Source organism: Lissotriton helveticus, chromosome 3_2, assembly GCF_964261635.1.
Source record: "Lissotriton helveticus chromosome 3_2, aLisHel1.1, whole genome shotgun sequence".
Taxonomy (NCBI): Eukaryota; Metazoa; Chordata; class Amphibia; order Caudata; family Salamandridae; genus Lissotriton; species Lissotriton helveticus.
In genome coordinates, this window is record NC_136062.1 from 509,780,052 (window position 1) to 509,796,794 (window position 16,743).

Here is a 16,743-nt window from a genome sequence, read left to right on the forward strand (position 1 = left end):
ATAATAAACGGCCGCAATGCATGAATATCGCTAAAAACTCAGCGATATTCATGCATTACCGAGCTAATACTCTTAGCCATGTTATCCACCTCCCATTGGATAACATGGCTAAGAACTGCTCAGGGCAGGTGTTACTTTTTGGAGATATTCGCGCTTAGCGCGAATATCTCCAAAAGTTGGTAATAGGAGATAGATATCTTGCATGTTGTAATGCAAGTTATTGTGGTATATGGAACTCATACCATAATCTCTCAGGAAAGCAGAAACTGATCCTTTTGGGACCGCCTAAAAAGGCCTAGGGGGTGAGGAGTACTCTACTTTGCCCCCTTTTCACGTTCCGAACTATTTTATTTTACTCTCTTCTGTAATTACACAAAATACCAGCGATAAGATGCATCGGAGACACACACTGAGAGAAAGGAGGCCGGAGATGAAGAAGACATGTCAAATACACATTGGAGATAATATAGTGGCAGAAGGGAAGTAAATATGAGTAAACTTACCATGTAACATAAAAATGTTGCACTCTATACTATAAGTCTCATTTTATACTACAATCACTTCGCTACAACCTCATAAATTAAAAATAAAAATAAATAATGTCTCAAACAATTTTTGATTACTAAATATAAATTTATTCTTCAGAATTTTCTAAATTTGAAACAACTAGTAACATGTCCTCATCAGTAATTTCCTCTTCAATCATCTCATCTGGAATCTCCTCATTAAAAGTCTGCAATGATGATTCTTGTAACTCTATGGTCTCCAAACACTCGATAAATTCGCCATCAAGAGATTGATCAAAAAAATCATTCAAGTCATCTCCTCCTTCTGACAATATTTCATTATTGGTGCTGTCCATTTCAATCAATGTACTGGAATCATTCAAGTCATCTCCTCGTGACAATATTTCATTATTGGTGCTCTCAATTTCAATCAATGTAGTGGAATCATTCAAGTCATCTCCTCCTTGTGACAATATTTCATTATTGGTGCTGTCCATTTCAATCAATCTAATGGAATCATACAAGCCATCTCCTCCTTGTGACAATATTTCATTATTGGTGCTCTCAATTTCAATCAATGTAGTGGAATCATTCAAGTCATCTCCTTGTGACAATATTTCATTCTTGGTGCTGTCCATTTCAATCAATCTAATGGAATCATACAAGTCATGTCCTCCTTGTGACAATATTTCATTATTGGTGCTCTCAATTTCAATCAATGTAGTGGACAATTCAAAAGAAATTGCCACGGTCTCTTCATTGTGAGCCATTTTATTTTGAAATTGCTTGCTGTAAATTGCAGAAAAAAATAATCACTTTCATTTATCGTTTTTAGTAATACATAATATAAAACTAACTTCATCAAGTATTTAGTATAACAGAAGGACTGCAAATAAATAACAGAAAACATTTTTCAAATTATCTTCAAGTGTACAACATAGTTCCCCTTACAAATTAACAACTCACCTTTTTAAAAGTAGCAGAAGTGTTAGTACTGTGTAAATCAAACACCAGAAATTCACCACCAAAAATTCCTCACAAATGTACCTCAGACAGTAGTATCACAAAATGGCTGTGGTTTCCTCTCATTTGACATATATACATAACCAATTAACTTTCATCACACACAAATACAAAACCAAAGTAACATTTTAATTGGTTCTAAATTTCAACACTTTCAAATGTGTTTTCCCCATGCAATTTTCCATAGGACATTTACATACGTCTACAGCCTGAATGGCTGAACGGAATTACACCAAACTTGGCAAAATGGTACATCAAACCTAAGAGGTCAGGAAGGATCTACTATGCCCCCTTATGGTCATTTCCCCCTTCGCTTTGGCCTCCTCTTGTCTCTCAATCCTACCGAGGGACAAGATGGCGGCCGCTACGGACTGTTTGGAATGTTGACAGACGCCGGAGAACCAATCAGCTTCGCAAAGCTCCGTAACGCGAAAAGTACGCGAAGCGGAGCGCTGTTACAGATATATATCTTTTTTTCAACGTTAATTTCTCAAAATCCACTGGAGCACATATATTGAGACCTAGCAAAGGCACATCGGGCTACCAGTCCCTAATATTTTGCCAAGTTTCGTGCAAATCCATTCAGCCGTTCGATTATTATTATTTTGTTTTTTTTTTGCCCCGCGGGGCCCTTTTAAAACCTCCACATCAAACCTAGGCGGTCAGCGAGGATCTACTATGCCCCCTTATAGTTATTTCCCCCTTTGTTTTGACCTCCTCTTGTCTCTCGATCCTACCGAGAGACAAGATGGCGGCGGCTACGGACTGTTTGGAATGTTGACAGACGCCGGAGAACCAATCAGCTTCGCTTCACAAAGCTCCGTTGCGCGAAAAGTCCGCGAACCAGAGCGCTAACCGGTCCGCTGTTACAGATATATATCTTTTTTTAAACGTTAATTTCTCAAAATCCACTGGAGCACATATATTGAGACCTACAAAAGGCACATCGGGCTACCAGTCCCTACAATTTTGCCAAGTTTCGTGCAAATCCATTCAGCCGTTCGGGCTAAAAGTGAGGCCAACCGCCCTATGGAAAACTCAATGTTAAAAACACGTTTTGGGACCCCCCTTTTTTCTCGGCCCCCACTGGACGAACCCCCCCCAAATTTTCAAGGGCTGCTCAGAAACAAAATGTGCCATTTTCCTGAAAATTTCAGCCGATTCCGTCCACAAACGCCAAAGTTATTAGACATAGAATTTTCAAAAAACCCATAGAGAAAAAATCCTAACTATATATACCTACTGGCGACCGCCAGTAGGTAATATATATATATATATATTCACTGAAAAAACCATAGGTTATAGACCATATATAGTTAGGAATTAGCATTTACAAAACCTTGAAAATTCACTGAAAAAACCATAGGTTATAGACCATATATAGTTAGGAATTAGCATTTAAAAAACCTTATTTTACTCACACAAAACCATTGAAATTCCATATATAGTTAGTTGCACTAACTATATATCGCGCACCTGCAATCCACTGCTGATGATGTCACATATTACATCATTCATGACATGGTCAGTGACATCACTGATGACATCACTGATGACATCTCAAATGACATCACTGATGACATCTCACTTGACATCAATGATCACATCACTGATGATATCATTCATGTGACAATACAATGCATCTCCTCACATTTTAATATAACCTCTGTTTCACCCAGTGTTAAAAACAGAGTATAATTTTTGAAACCATTGACACACCAATACTAGTTACTACATACGTACTCACTGATTCCTACGTCTACACACACATTCACTCATTCACCCATACAATCATTCATACATACAATCACTCATGTTTACAACACAATCATATGCACTCATACACCTATACAGACACTCACACTCTGCCACTCATCCATGGAGTTACTCACACACCTAGTCAGTCCTGTAAAGAATCAATCACACTTCCATTTTCTACTCTATACAGTTAAACATAGAGCACCTTACGTTTTCAACCATATACTAACACATACTTACTCTCTTATACAATCATTGATACAAGTACACATTGATCTGTACAGAGTCACACACCTCCCATCCAGCCACACACACACTCAGTCTCCCATGCAAATACTTGGGCAATCAATCAATAACCCATATAGTTAATCATATAGCTACTGATCAAAACATGCAGCAGTTTACAGAACAACAGACATAATGATGCACAAATTAAGACACTTTAGTCACTAACCCATGCACTCAGTGAGACACATTTAATCACTCACTCATGCATTCAGTCATGCACCTACTAAATCCTTTGTCCAGACACTTATACTTCCACTCATTCTTCAATATGTAAGACACATTTTAACTTTACAGAAACATACAGTCACTGGATGTTGTCATCAGTGATGTCATCAGTGATGTCATTTGAGATGTCATCAGTGATGTCATCAGTGATGTCACTGACCATGTCATGAATGATGTAATATGTGACATCATCAGCAGTGGATTGCAGGTGCGCGATATATAGTTAGTGCAACTAACTATATATGGAATTTCAATGGTTTTGTGTGAGTAAAATAAGGTTTTTTAAATGCTAATTCCTAACTATATATGGTCTATAACCTATGGTTTTTTCAGTGAATTTTCAAGGTTTTGTAAATGCTAATTCCTAACTATATATGGTCTATAACCTATGGTTTTTTCAGTGAATTTCAATGGTTTTTTAATAGCAAATATCATAAGCTGTCGAATGTCAAGTACGTGGTAAGTGAAAACATTTTCGTGTTTATGCACACTGATCTGCTTTGAATGGTGCCCCCCCCCCTCATTTCTATTAGGAGTACTCTCTCTTTGCAGATAGTGAAAGGTAGTTAACGCAGGTCTTTGCCCCCATTGTAATCCGTCGTGCCTGCTTCTCTCTCCATTTGATTCATTGTTATCCAAGTATTTACTGTTTTAGAATTAGTTCTCTTTGGTTCATTCTCTATTTACAAACAAACACAGAGTCGCAATACTCTGTTTAGTCTTTGCAGATAACGAAAAATCGTGTAAAAAAAAAGAAAAGGAATCGAGCAAAATCAGTAGGCCACTAATGGGATCTCTTTTTGACCTCGCTAAAATAGAAACATTAGGAACAACCCCTCATGACAAATACAAAACTAGTGAGATGAACTGAACTCCACACAATGATGGCTGCAAAACAGCTCTGCTCCGCCACCCACCCCGCCCAAAATAACGATAAAGAACGGCTGCCATGATTGGTTGCGGAATGACCACGACGGAGCTACGAAATGGTGCTGCTCTCATGCTAACCCCAGCTTCGGTCTGAAACATCCAGAAACACTGTAGACTACCAATTCGATCAGTTCCGATACCGCCCCAATGTAACCCGGTAGAGAAGAACTAGCCCTCCCCTCTTTGACTAATAGTTCTTGTTGCCTGTCCCTTCTGTTGTCATTTAACAGAACTATTTAGCCTGCTGAAAGGGGTTGTGTTCCGACCGCTGGTTGGTGGAGACATTTTGACTATATTCTGTACCTGCGTTGTCGCGTAATGCGTCATATGACGCGCCGCGTTAGCGCATCCGGAAGTCATCCGGGGCGCGCAGCGCGTAACGTAAGCATAACAAGTCATGTGACTTGTTAATAAAACTTTTCATTGGTTCATTTTACTTTTCTTATTGTAATGATGAAAGGCTTGGTCATATGACCTAAAAATTACGCTTTTCATTACTTCCGAACATTATTTTTTCTTAAATATATGTTATAATGTTCCAGGCTAATGTACTTTCCCGGAAATTTTACAACTGTCCTGCAAGTAAAATATATTCTTTTTTCGAGAAAAAGAGCGTTTCTTCGTCCCATGACGGAGCCGTTGAGCAAAAGAGGGTCGACCTGCTGTCTTAGTCGCCGATACGCCTGAATATGAGATTCTTATCGATCACTTTATGTTGCAGGAATAGAAAACACAACAGCCCTTGACCATTTATCTTTACTGCGTTCCTTCGTATTATACCTTTTACCCTTCATGTAATTGGTCTGCTTTATTTCACTTGCCTTTTAATGATTCTAAAACAGTCACTATTATTAAAAACTTTACCAATGTATATACTACTACCATGTTTTCTTTTAAAAACCTTTATTGTGAAAATTTCATTATAAAAATACGAGCCTATAACCACGTGGGCCTGCCACGGAGCAAACTGTAATCGTATATGATAAATAGACATTTACACTGTAGAGGAACATAACGGGCGGGCCATTAGGTTGCAAGAACTAAGGTGTCTAACAGTTACGGAATCGGTGGACGTACATTTTATAATTAAAATACGACAGGGCCAGTTACAATAAAATTATCTAGATATACATTTGCGGGCAAGTACCATGGGTGACGTTAATTCGAACTTTCAACAGTACAGTAATCAATAACACATCAGAACTTAATATCAATAGGGATGTCGAAATATTCAATCAATTCTCGTCCCCGCCCGCCATATGCTTCAAAACTGCATACGTATCTCGTGATTTCAAGGTTCTGCAACCAGTACACAACAAGGAGTTACGAGTCCCATTTATTCCGGCGCCATTTTGGGCGAGGACGGGCAGGTCCAGGATATAGTCAAAATGTCTCTACCAACCATCGACTATGATGATGTTCATATGCTGTATTTATTAGAGTAACACTCAGATGTCCACATGAAATAAATTTGCCACAATCTAAACATGTCATTTTAATCTTTCCAAAGTTCTTCTAAATATTTGGGACCGTTTCCCTTGCCTCTGAAGCTCTCAGTGCCACTTCTTTGATGAATGTACTAGCAGGTCAGGGGTTCTCCTCCAAATCTCTCTTTTATGCAGCACTATAATTAATTGGTGCCACCTCTCCATATGACGATGCATGGTATAGTTACCACAACTATATTTTTTTTCGGTTCCTCTAGAGAGTTCATCGTGGCAGATGAAGCGTGTAACGTACCGGGCATTTACCTTTTTTTGCATGTACAGGAAAGGAAAAAAAAATCGAGCGTCCGAGTTCTAAGGTGTCCCAGGGCCATTTTAGTGGACCAGGCCCAAATCCAAAGAACAGGCCGCCATTTTGAGAGTCCTGTTGCAGCCGCCTGTCGCTGTAGCATCAAGAGCAGCCGAAACTCAGCTGAATGGCAACTGAAACGGTAAAGGGGCGCCCCACTACAGCAGACGAGCCAGGCCCAAATCCAAAGAACTGCTATCTCACAGGCTAATGGGGCGACCCACGCCGAGTTTCAGCATTGTAGGATGACCACACAAGTACAGCAACTTGCTAGACATCACCTCGGTGCCATCCGGATCTCGGCGCCCCACTGCAGATGAAGTGCCTCTCAACTATGAAACCACCACGGTGACATCCGGATCTTGGCGCGTTGTGCTGCCTTCGGCCTATTCGCACATCGGTCCGCTACTGACGCCATCTCACAGGCTAATGGGGCGACCCACGCCGAGTTTCAGCATTGTAGGATGACCACACCAGTACAGCAACTTGCTAGACATCACCTCGGTGCCATCCGGATCTCGGCGCCCCACTGCAGATGAAGTGCCTCTCAACTATGAAACCACCACGGTGACATCCGGATCTTGGCGCGTTGTGCTGCCTTCGGCCTATTCGCACATCGGTCCGCTACTGACGCCATCTCACAGGCTAATGGGGCGACCCACGCCGAGTTTCAGCATTGTAGGATGACCACACCAGTACAGCAACTTGCTAGACATCACCTCGGTGCCATCCGGATCTCGGCGCCCCACTGCAGATGAAGTGCCTCTCAACTATGAAACCACCACGGTGACATCCGGATCTTGGCGCGTTGTGCTGCCTTCGGCCTATTCGCACATCGGTCCGCTACTGACGCCATCTCACAGGCTAATGGGGTGACCCACGCCGAGTTTCAGCATTGTAGGATGACCACACCAACTTGCTAGACATCACCTCAGTGCCATCCGAATCTTGGCATCTCAACGCCTAGTGGTATCTTGCATACAAAAAATATTGTTACGCTGCCTTTGGCCCCATTCGCACATCAGTCCGCAACTTAGACATCACCTCGGTGCCATCCGGATCTTGGCATCTCAGCGCCTTGTGGTGTCAGTCAGAAAATATTGTTGTGCTGCCTTCGGCCTATTCGCACATCGGTCCGCTACTGACGCCATCTCACAGGCCAACAGGGCGCCCCACGCCGACTTTCAGCATTGTAGGATGGCCACACCAGTACCACAACTTGCAAGACACCACCTCGGTGCCATCCGGATCTTGGCATCTCAGCGCCTTGTGGTCTCTTCTACACCGGAAATATAGTAGAAAATATTGTTGCGCTGCCTTTGGCCCCATTCACACATCAGTCCGCTACTGACACCATCTCACAGGCCAACGGGGCGCCCCACGCCGACTTTCAACATTGTAGGATGGCCACAGAAGTGCGACAACTTACTAGACACCACCTCGGTGCCATCCGGATCTTGGCGCGTTGTGCTGCCTTCGGCCTATTCGCACATCGGTCCGCTACTGACGCAAACTCACAGGCCAACGGGGCGCCCCACGCCGACTTTCAGCATTGTAGGATGGCCACACCAGTGCGGCAACTTCCTACACACCACCTCGGTGCCATCCGGATCTTGGCGCGTAGTTAAGCTGCAGCAGCTGCAAATAAGCTTCAGACAGTGTTACAACCGCTGCTCAGAACTCTCAACTATGACACCACCTCGATGCCATCCGGATCTTGGCGCGTTGTATTGCCTTCGGCCTATTCGCACATCGGTCCGCTACTGACGCCGCCTCACGTGCCAACGTATTTTCTCCGCATTTTATACCCTATGCCGCATAACAGGTCATGTGACTTGTTTATAAAACTTTTCATTGGTTCATTTTACTTTTGGTTTCCTAATGATGGAAGGCTTGATCATATGACCTAAAAACAACACTTTTCATTGGATGAAAACTTTTTTTCCCCCCCAAACGATGAAAGCCCCACCTTGTTTCTGGATGTTTCAGACTGAAGCTGGCGTCACCATGAGAGCACCACCATCTCGTAGCTCCGTCGTGGTCATTCCGCGAGCAATCATGGCAGCCGCTCCCCACCAGAAGCCTGCAGGAGTCGGGGACCCCAAAACTTTTGATGAATTCTCAAGGCGGAGGGGACGCTTTCGAGAATGGGGTCCAAGACCTAGCAGACAAGCGTCCGATTTCCAAGGTGTCCCAGGGCCATTTCAGTGGACCAGGCCCAAAAAGGAAACAGCCTGCCGCCATTTTGAGAGTCCTGTGGCAGCCGCCTATCGCTGCACCGCAAGAGTGGGCGCAACTCAGCTGAATGGCGGATTTTGACACAGTGGACCAAAAGCGGACGGAATGGCAACTGAAACGGTAAAGGGGCGCCCCACTACAACAGACGAGACTCCACCTGGAGAGGCCCGTTCACGCCGCCTCCCCCGGGGCGCTCCACGCCGTTATTCGGAGCAGCATTGTAGGATACCAAAACCAGTGCGGCAACTTACTGGACATCACCTTGGTGCCATCGTTCTGCTGCCTTGGAACTATTCGCACAACAGTTTGCTACTGATGACCCACCCCCCGCGACGCCCCACGCCGTTATTTGCTGGGTGGCAACTTACTAGACATCACTTTTGTGTCATCTTGATTTCGGCGCGTTCTGCTGCCTTGGAACTATTCGCACAACAGTTTGCTACTGATCACCCACCCCCCGCGACGCCCCACGCCGGAAATCTGGACGTTGTGCTGCGTTGGGACTATTCGCACAGCCGACCGCTACTTCGTTGTTTTTCTCTAAAAATGTTTATATGTTATTACTATTTTTGTTTTCTTGTATATATTTATAAATTATTAAAGTTTTATAATCTTACTACTTTGTCGGAGTGCTATATATTTTTAATGTGACACATAATTGTAAAAACTTTGATGTACAAAGAGTCATCCCTGGAATCTTCCGCTTCAGGCTCGGTCCCCTCCCCAATCACAATACAGGATGGTTTTCAGATAATAGCAACGCTTCTGCTGTGACGGATCTCATCGAGTGTGGGCCTTGATCTACTATAACTCCTTTGAAGAGGGGTGATTCTTTACAGCTGTGGCCATAAACTACATCTGCAGGGCTAGCTGATACCCTAGGACCAGCCTGGACAATCGGACACAGAGGAAAAGGAGTGTCAGAGGGTGCGGTAGTGAATAGGGCGAAAGGGAGGTGTCGGGCGGGCACAGGGTGTGATTCTCAGGGAAGAACAGCGCAGATGGGGGGAGGTTTATTACCCATGCATAAAACAGAGAGCGGGGGTGACCACTGCCTGGGGGAGATGCTTGCGAGGGTGGGGAGCCATGCTAAGGATCGACAGCGTTCACAGAGTGGATCTGGTCAAGGCATCTAAAATGGCTGCCGTGCACGACAAAAGTGTGGCATTTGAAAAAAGACAAGATGGCGCACACAATGTTTTTCAACAATTCCTGATTTCCTTCGAATCGAACGTTAACAGACGTTGGGGCATATTACCAAAGTTAAGCGATATTTATCCCTAACGATGCATTGCAAAGATTTTTTTACCGTCAGAAATTATCGCAGATAAACCTTGCTATTATCAAGGTTTATCGCAAATACGATAAAAAACGAGCGCAATGCATTAATGTCGCTGAAAACTCCGCGATATTCATGCATTACCGAGCTAATGCTCTTAGCCATGTTATCCACCTCCCATTGGATAACATGGCTAAGAACTGCTCAGGGCAGCTGTTACTTTTTGGAGATATTCGCGCTTATCTCGAATATTTCCAAAAGTTGATAATAGGAGATAGCGATGTTAGCGACTGTTTCCAGTCGCTAACATCTTGGCATGCCCACTTTGCATGTCATTAGTGATAAATATCACTCACATGCAAAGTGGGACCCAAGATGGTCGCTATCTCCTACTAGCCGTCGCTAACTGGTGTTAGCAACAGCTAGGTAATACACATATAATTTTATCTCCGCGAAGCGGAGCGCTGTTACAGATATATATCTTGTTTTTGAACGTTAATTTCTCAAAATGCACTGAAGCACATATATTGAGACATAGCAAAGGCACATCGGGCTACCAGTCCCTAATATTTTGCCAAGTTTCGTGCAAATCCATTCAGCCGTTCGATTATTGACATTTAGATACGTCTACAGCCTGAATGGCTGAACGGAATTACACCAAACTTGGCAAAATGGTACATCAAACCTAAGAGGTCAGGGAGGATCTACTATGCCCCCTTATGGTCATTTGCCCCTTCGCTTTGGCCTCCTCTTGTCTCTCGATCCTACCGAGAGACAAGATGGCGGCCGCTACGTACTGTTTGGAATGTTTACAGACACCGGAGAGCCAATCAGCTTCGCTTCGCAAAGCTCCGTAACGCGAAAAGTACGCGAAGCGGTGCGCTGTTACAGATATATATCTTTTTTTGAACGTTAATTTCTCAAAATCCACTGGAGCACATATATTGAGACCTAGCAAAGGCACATCGGGCTACCAGTCCCTAATATTTTGCCAAGTTTCGTGCAAATCCATTCAGCCGTTCGATTATTATTTTTATTATTTTTTTTTGCCCCGCGGGGCCCTTTTAAAACCTCCACATCAAACCTAGGGGGTCAGCGAGGATCTACTATGCCCCCTTATAGTTATTTCCCCCTTTGTTTTGACCTCCTCTTGTCTCTCGATCCTACCGAGAGACAAGATGGCGGCCGCTACGGACTGTTTGGAATGTTGACAGACGCCGGAGAACCAATCAGCTTCGCTTCACAAAGCTCCGTTGCGCGAAAAGTCCGCGTAGCGGAGCGCTAACCGGTCCGCTGTTACAGATATATATCTTTTTTTAAACGTTAATTTCTCAAAATCCACTGGAGCACATATATTGAGACCTACAAAAGGCACATCGGGCTACCAGTCCCTACAATTTTGCCAAGTTTCGTGCAAATCCATTCAGCCGTTCGGGCTAAAAGTGAGGCCAACCGCCCTATGGAAAACTCAATGTTAAAAACACGTTTTGGGACCCCCCTTTTTTCTCGGCCCCCACTGGACGAACCCCCCCCAAATTTTCAAGGGCTGCTCAGAAACAAAATGTGCCATTTTCCTGAAAATTTCAGCCAATTCCGTCCACAAACGCCAAAGTTATTAGACATAGAATTTTCAAAAAACCCATAGAGAAAAAATCCTAACTATATATACCTACTGGCGACCGCCAGTAGGTAATATATATATATATATTCACTGAAAAAACCATAGGTTATAGACCATATATAGTTAGGAATTAGCATTTACAAAACCTTGAAAATTCACTGAAAAAACCATAGGTTATACACCATATATAGTTAGGAATTAGCATTTAAAAAACCTTATTTTACTCACACAAAACCATTGAAATTCCATATATAGTTAGTTGCACTAACTATATATCGCGCACCCGCAATCCACTGCTGATCATGTCACATATTACATCATTCATGACATGGTCAGTGACATCACTGATGACATCACTGATGACATCTCAAATGACATCACTGATGAGATCACTGATGACATCTCATTTGACATCAATGACCACATCACTGATGATATCATTCATGTGACAATACAATGCATCTCCTCACGTTTTAATATAACCTCTGTTTCACCCAGTGTTAAATACAGAGTATAATTTTTGAAACCATTGACACACCAATACTAGTTACTACATACGTACTCACTGATTCCTACGTCTACACACACATTCACTCATTCACCCATACAATCATTCATACATACAATCACTCATCTTTACAACACTATCATATGCACTCATACACCTATACAGACACTTACACTCTGCCACTCATCCATGGAGTTACTCACACACCTAGTCAGTCCTGTAAAGAATCAATCACACTTCCATTTTCTTGTCTATACAGTTAAACATAGAGCACCTTACATTTTCAAACATATACTAACACATACTTACTTTCTTATACAATCATTGATACAAGTACACATTGATCTGCACAGAGTCACACACCTCCCAGCCAGCCACACACACACTCAGTCTCCTATACAAATACTTGGACAATCAATCAATAACCCATATAGTTAATCATATAGCTACTGATCAACACATGCAGCAGTTTACAGAACAACAGACATAATGATGCACAAATTAAGACAGTTTACTCACTAACCCATGCACTCAGTGAGACACATTTAATCACTCACTCATACATTCAGTCATGCACCTACTAAATCCTTCGCCCAGACACTTATACATCTACTCATTCTTCAATATGTAAAACATATTTAAACTTTACAGAAACACACAGTCACTGGATGATGTCATCAGTGATCTCATCAGTGATGTCATTTGAGATGTCATCAGTGATGTCATCAGTGATGTCATTTGAGATGTCATCAGTGATGTCATTTGAGATGTCATCAGTGATGTCATCAGTGATGTCACTGACCATGTCATGAATGATGTAATATGTGACATGATCAGCAGTGGATTGCGGGTGCGCGATATATAGTTAGTGCAACTAACTATATATGGAATTTCAATGGTTTTGTGTGAGTAAAATAAGGTTTTTTAAATGCTAATTCCTAACTATATATGGTGTATAACCTATGGTTTTTTCAGTGAATTTTCAAGGTTTTGTAAATGCTAATTCCTAACTATATATGGTCTATAACCTATGGTTTTTTCAGTGAATTTCAATGGTTTTTTAATAGCAAATATCATAAGCTGTCGAATGTCAAGTACGTGGTAAGTGAAAACATTTTCGTGTTTATGCACACTGATCTGCTTTGAATGGTGCCCCCCCCCTCATTTCTATTAGGAGTACTCTCTCTTTGCAGATAGTGAAAGGTAGTTAACGCAGGCCTTTGCCCCCGTTGTAATCCGTCGTGCCTGCTTCTCTCTCCATTTGATTGATTGTTATCCAAGTATTTACTGTTTTAGAATTAGTTCTCTTTGGTTCATTCTCTATTTACAAACAAACACAGAGTCGCAATACTCTGTTTAGTCTTTGCAGATAACGAAAAATCGTGTAAAAAAAAAGAAAAGGAATCGAGCAAAATCAGTAGGCCACTAATGGGATCTCTTTTTGACCTCGCTAAAATAGAAACATTAGGAACAACCCCTCATGACAAATACAAAACTAGTGAGATGAACTGAACTCCACACAATGATGGCTGCAAAACAGCTCGGCTCCGCCACCCACCCCGCCCAAAATAACGATAAAGAGCGGCTGCCATGATTGGTTGCGGAATGGCCACAACGGAGCTACGAAATGGTGCTGCTCTCATGCTAACCCCAGCTTCGGTCTGAAACATCCAGAAACACTGTAGACTACCAATTCGATCAGTTCCGGTAGCGCCCCAATGTAACCCGGTAGAGAAGAACTAGCCCTCCCCTCTTTGACTGATGGTTCTTGTTGCCTGTCCTTTCTGTTGTCATTTAACAGAACTATTTAGCCTGCTGAAAGGGGTTGTGTTTCGACCGCTGGTTGGTGGAGACATTTTGACTATATTCTGGACCTGCGTTGTCGCGTAATGCGTCATATGACGCGCCGCGTTAGCGCATCCGGAAGTCATCCGGGGCGCGCAGCGCGTAACGTAAGCATAACAAGTCATGTGACTTGTTAATAAAACTTTTCATTGGTTCATTTTACTTTTCTTATTCTAATGATGAAAGCCTTGGTCATATCACCTAAAAATTACGCTTTTAATTACTTCCGAACATTATTTTCTCTTAAATATATGTTATAATGTTCCAGGCTAATGTACTTTCCCGGAAATTTTACAACTGTCCTGCAAGTAAAATATATTCTTTTTTCGAGAAAAAGAGCGTTTCTTCGTCCCATGACGGAGCCGTTGAGCAAAAGAGGGTCGACCTGCTGTCTTAGTCGCCGATACGCCTGAATATGAGATTCTTATCGATCACTTTATGTTGCAGGAATAGAAAACACAACAGCCCTTGACCATTTATCTTTACTGCGTTCCTTCGTATTATACCTTTTACCCTTCATGTAATTGGTCTGCTTTATTTCACTTGCCTTTTAATGATTCTAAAACAGTGACTATTATTAAAAACTTTACCAATGTATACACTACTACCATGTTTTCTTTTAAAAACCTTTATTGTGAAAATTTCATTATACAAATACGAGCCTATAACCACGTGGGCCTGCCACGGAGCAAACTGTAATCGTATATGATGAATAGACATTTACACTGTAGAGGAACGTAACGGGCGGGCCATTAGGTTGCAAAAACTAAGGTGTCTAACAGTTACGGAATCGGTGGACGTACATTTTATAATTAAAATACGACAGGGCCAGTTACAATAAAATTATCTAGATATACATTTGCGGGCAAGTACCATGGGTGACGTTAATTCGAATTTTCAACAGTACAGTAATCAATAACACATCAGAACTTAATATCAATAGGGATGTCGAAATATTCAATCAATTCTCGTCCCCGCCCGCCATGTGCTTCAAAACTGCATACGTATCTCGTGATTTCAAGGTTCTGCAACCAGTACACAACAAGGAGTTACGAGTCCCATTTATTCCGGCGCCATTTTGGGCGAGGACGGGCAGGTCCAGGATATAGTCAAAATGTCTCTACCAACCATCGACTATGATGATGTTCATATGCTGTATTTATTAGAGTAACACTCATCTGCCCACATGAAATTAATTTACCACAATCTAAACATGTCATTTTAATCTTTCCAAAGTTCTTCTAAATATTTGGGACCGTTTCCCTTGCCTCTGAAGCTCTCAGTGCCACTTCTTTGATGAATGTACTAGCAGGTCAGGGGTTCTCCTCCAAATCTCTCTTTTATGCAGCACTATAATTAATTGGTGCCACCTCTCCATATGACGATGCATGGTATAGTTACCACAACTATATATTTTTTCGGTTCCTCTGGAGAGTTCATCGTGGCAGATGAAGCGTGTAACATACCGGGCATTTACCTTTTTTTGCATGTACAGGAAAGGAAAAAAAAATCGAGCGTTCGAGTTCTTAGGTGTCCCAGGGCCATTTTAGTGGACCAGGCCCAAATCCAAAGAACAGCTATCTCACAGGCTAATGGGGCGACCCACGCCGAGTTTCAGCATTGTAGGATGACCACACAAGTACAGCAACTTGCTAGACATCACCTCGGTGCCATCCGGATCTCGGCGCCCCACTGCAGATGAAGTGCCTCTCAACTATGAAACCACCACGGTGACATCCGGATCTTGGCGCGTTGTGCTGCCTTCGGCCTATTCGCACATCGGTCCGCTACTGACGCCATCTCACAGGCTAATGGGGTGACCCACGCCGAGTTTCAGCATTGTAGGATGACCACACCAACTTGCTAGACATCACCTCGGTGCCATCCGAATCTTGGCATCTCAACGCCTAGTGGTATCTTCCATACAGAAAATATTGTTACGCTGCCTTTGGCCCCATTCGCACATCAGTCCGCAACTTAGACATCACCTCGATGCCATCCGGATCTTGGCATCTCAGCGCCTTGTGGTGTCAGTCAGAAAATATTGTTGCGCTGCCTTTGGCCCCATTCGCACATCAGTCCGCTACTGACACCATCTCACAGGCCAATAGGGCGCCCCACGCCGACTTTTACCATTGTACGATGGCCACACCAGTGGCACAACTTCCTAGACATCACCTCGGTGCCATCCGAATCTTGGCATCTCAATGCCTAGTGGTATCTTCCATACAGAAAATCTTGTTACGCTACCTTTGGCCCCATTCGCACATCGGTCCGCAACTTAGACATCACCTCGGTGCCATCCGGATCTTGGCATCTCAGCGCCTTGTGGTGTATTCTCTTCAGAAAATATTGTTGAGCTGCCTTTGGCCCCATTCGCACATCCGTCCGCAACTTACACATCACCTCGGTGCCATCCGGATCTTGGCATCTCAGCGCCTTGTGGTGTCTTCTACTCCGAAAATATAGTAGAAAATATTGTTGCGCTGCCTTTGGCCCCATTCACACATCAGTCCGCTACTGACACCATCTCACAGGCCAACAGGGCGCCCCACGCCGACTTTTACCATTGTACGATGGCCACACCAGTGCCACAACTTGCTAGACACCACCTCGGTGCCATCCGGATCTTGGCATCTCAGCGCCTTGTGGTGTCTTCAAATCAAAAAATATTGTTGCGCTGCCTTTGGCCCCATTCGCACATCGGTCCGCTACTGACGCCATCTCA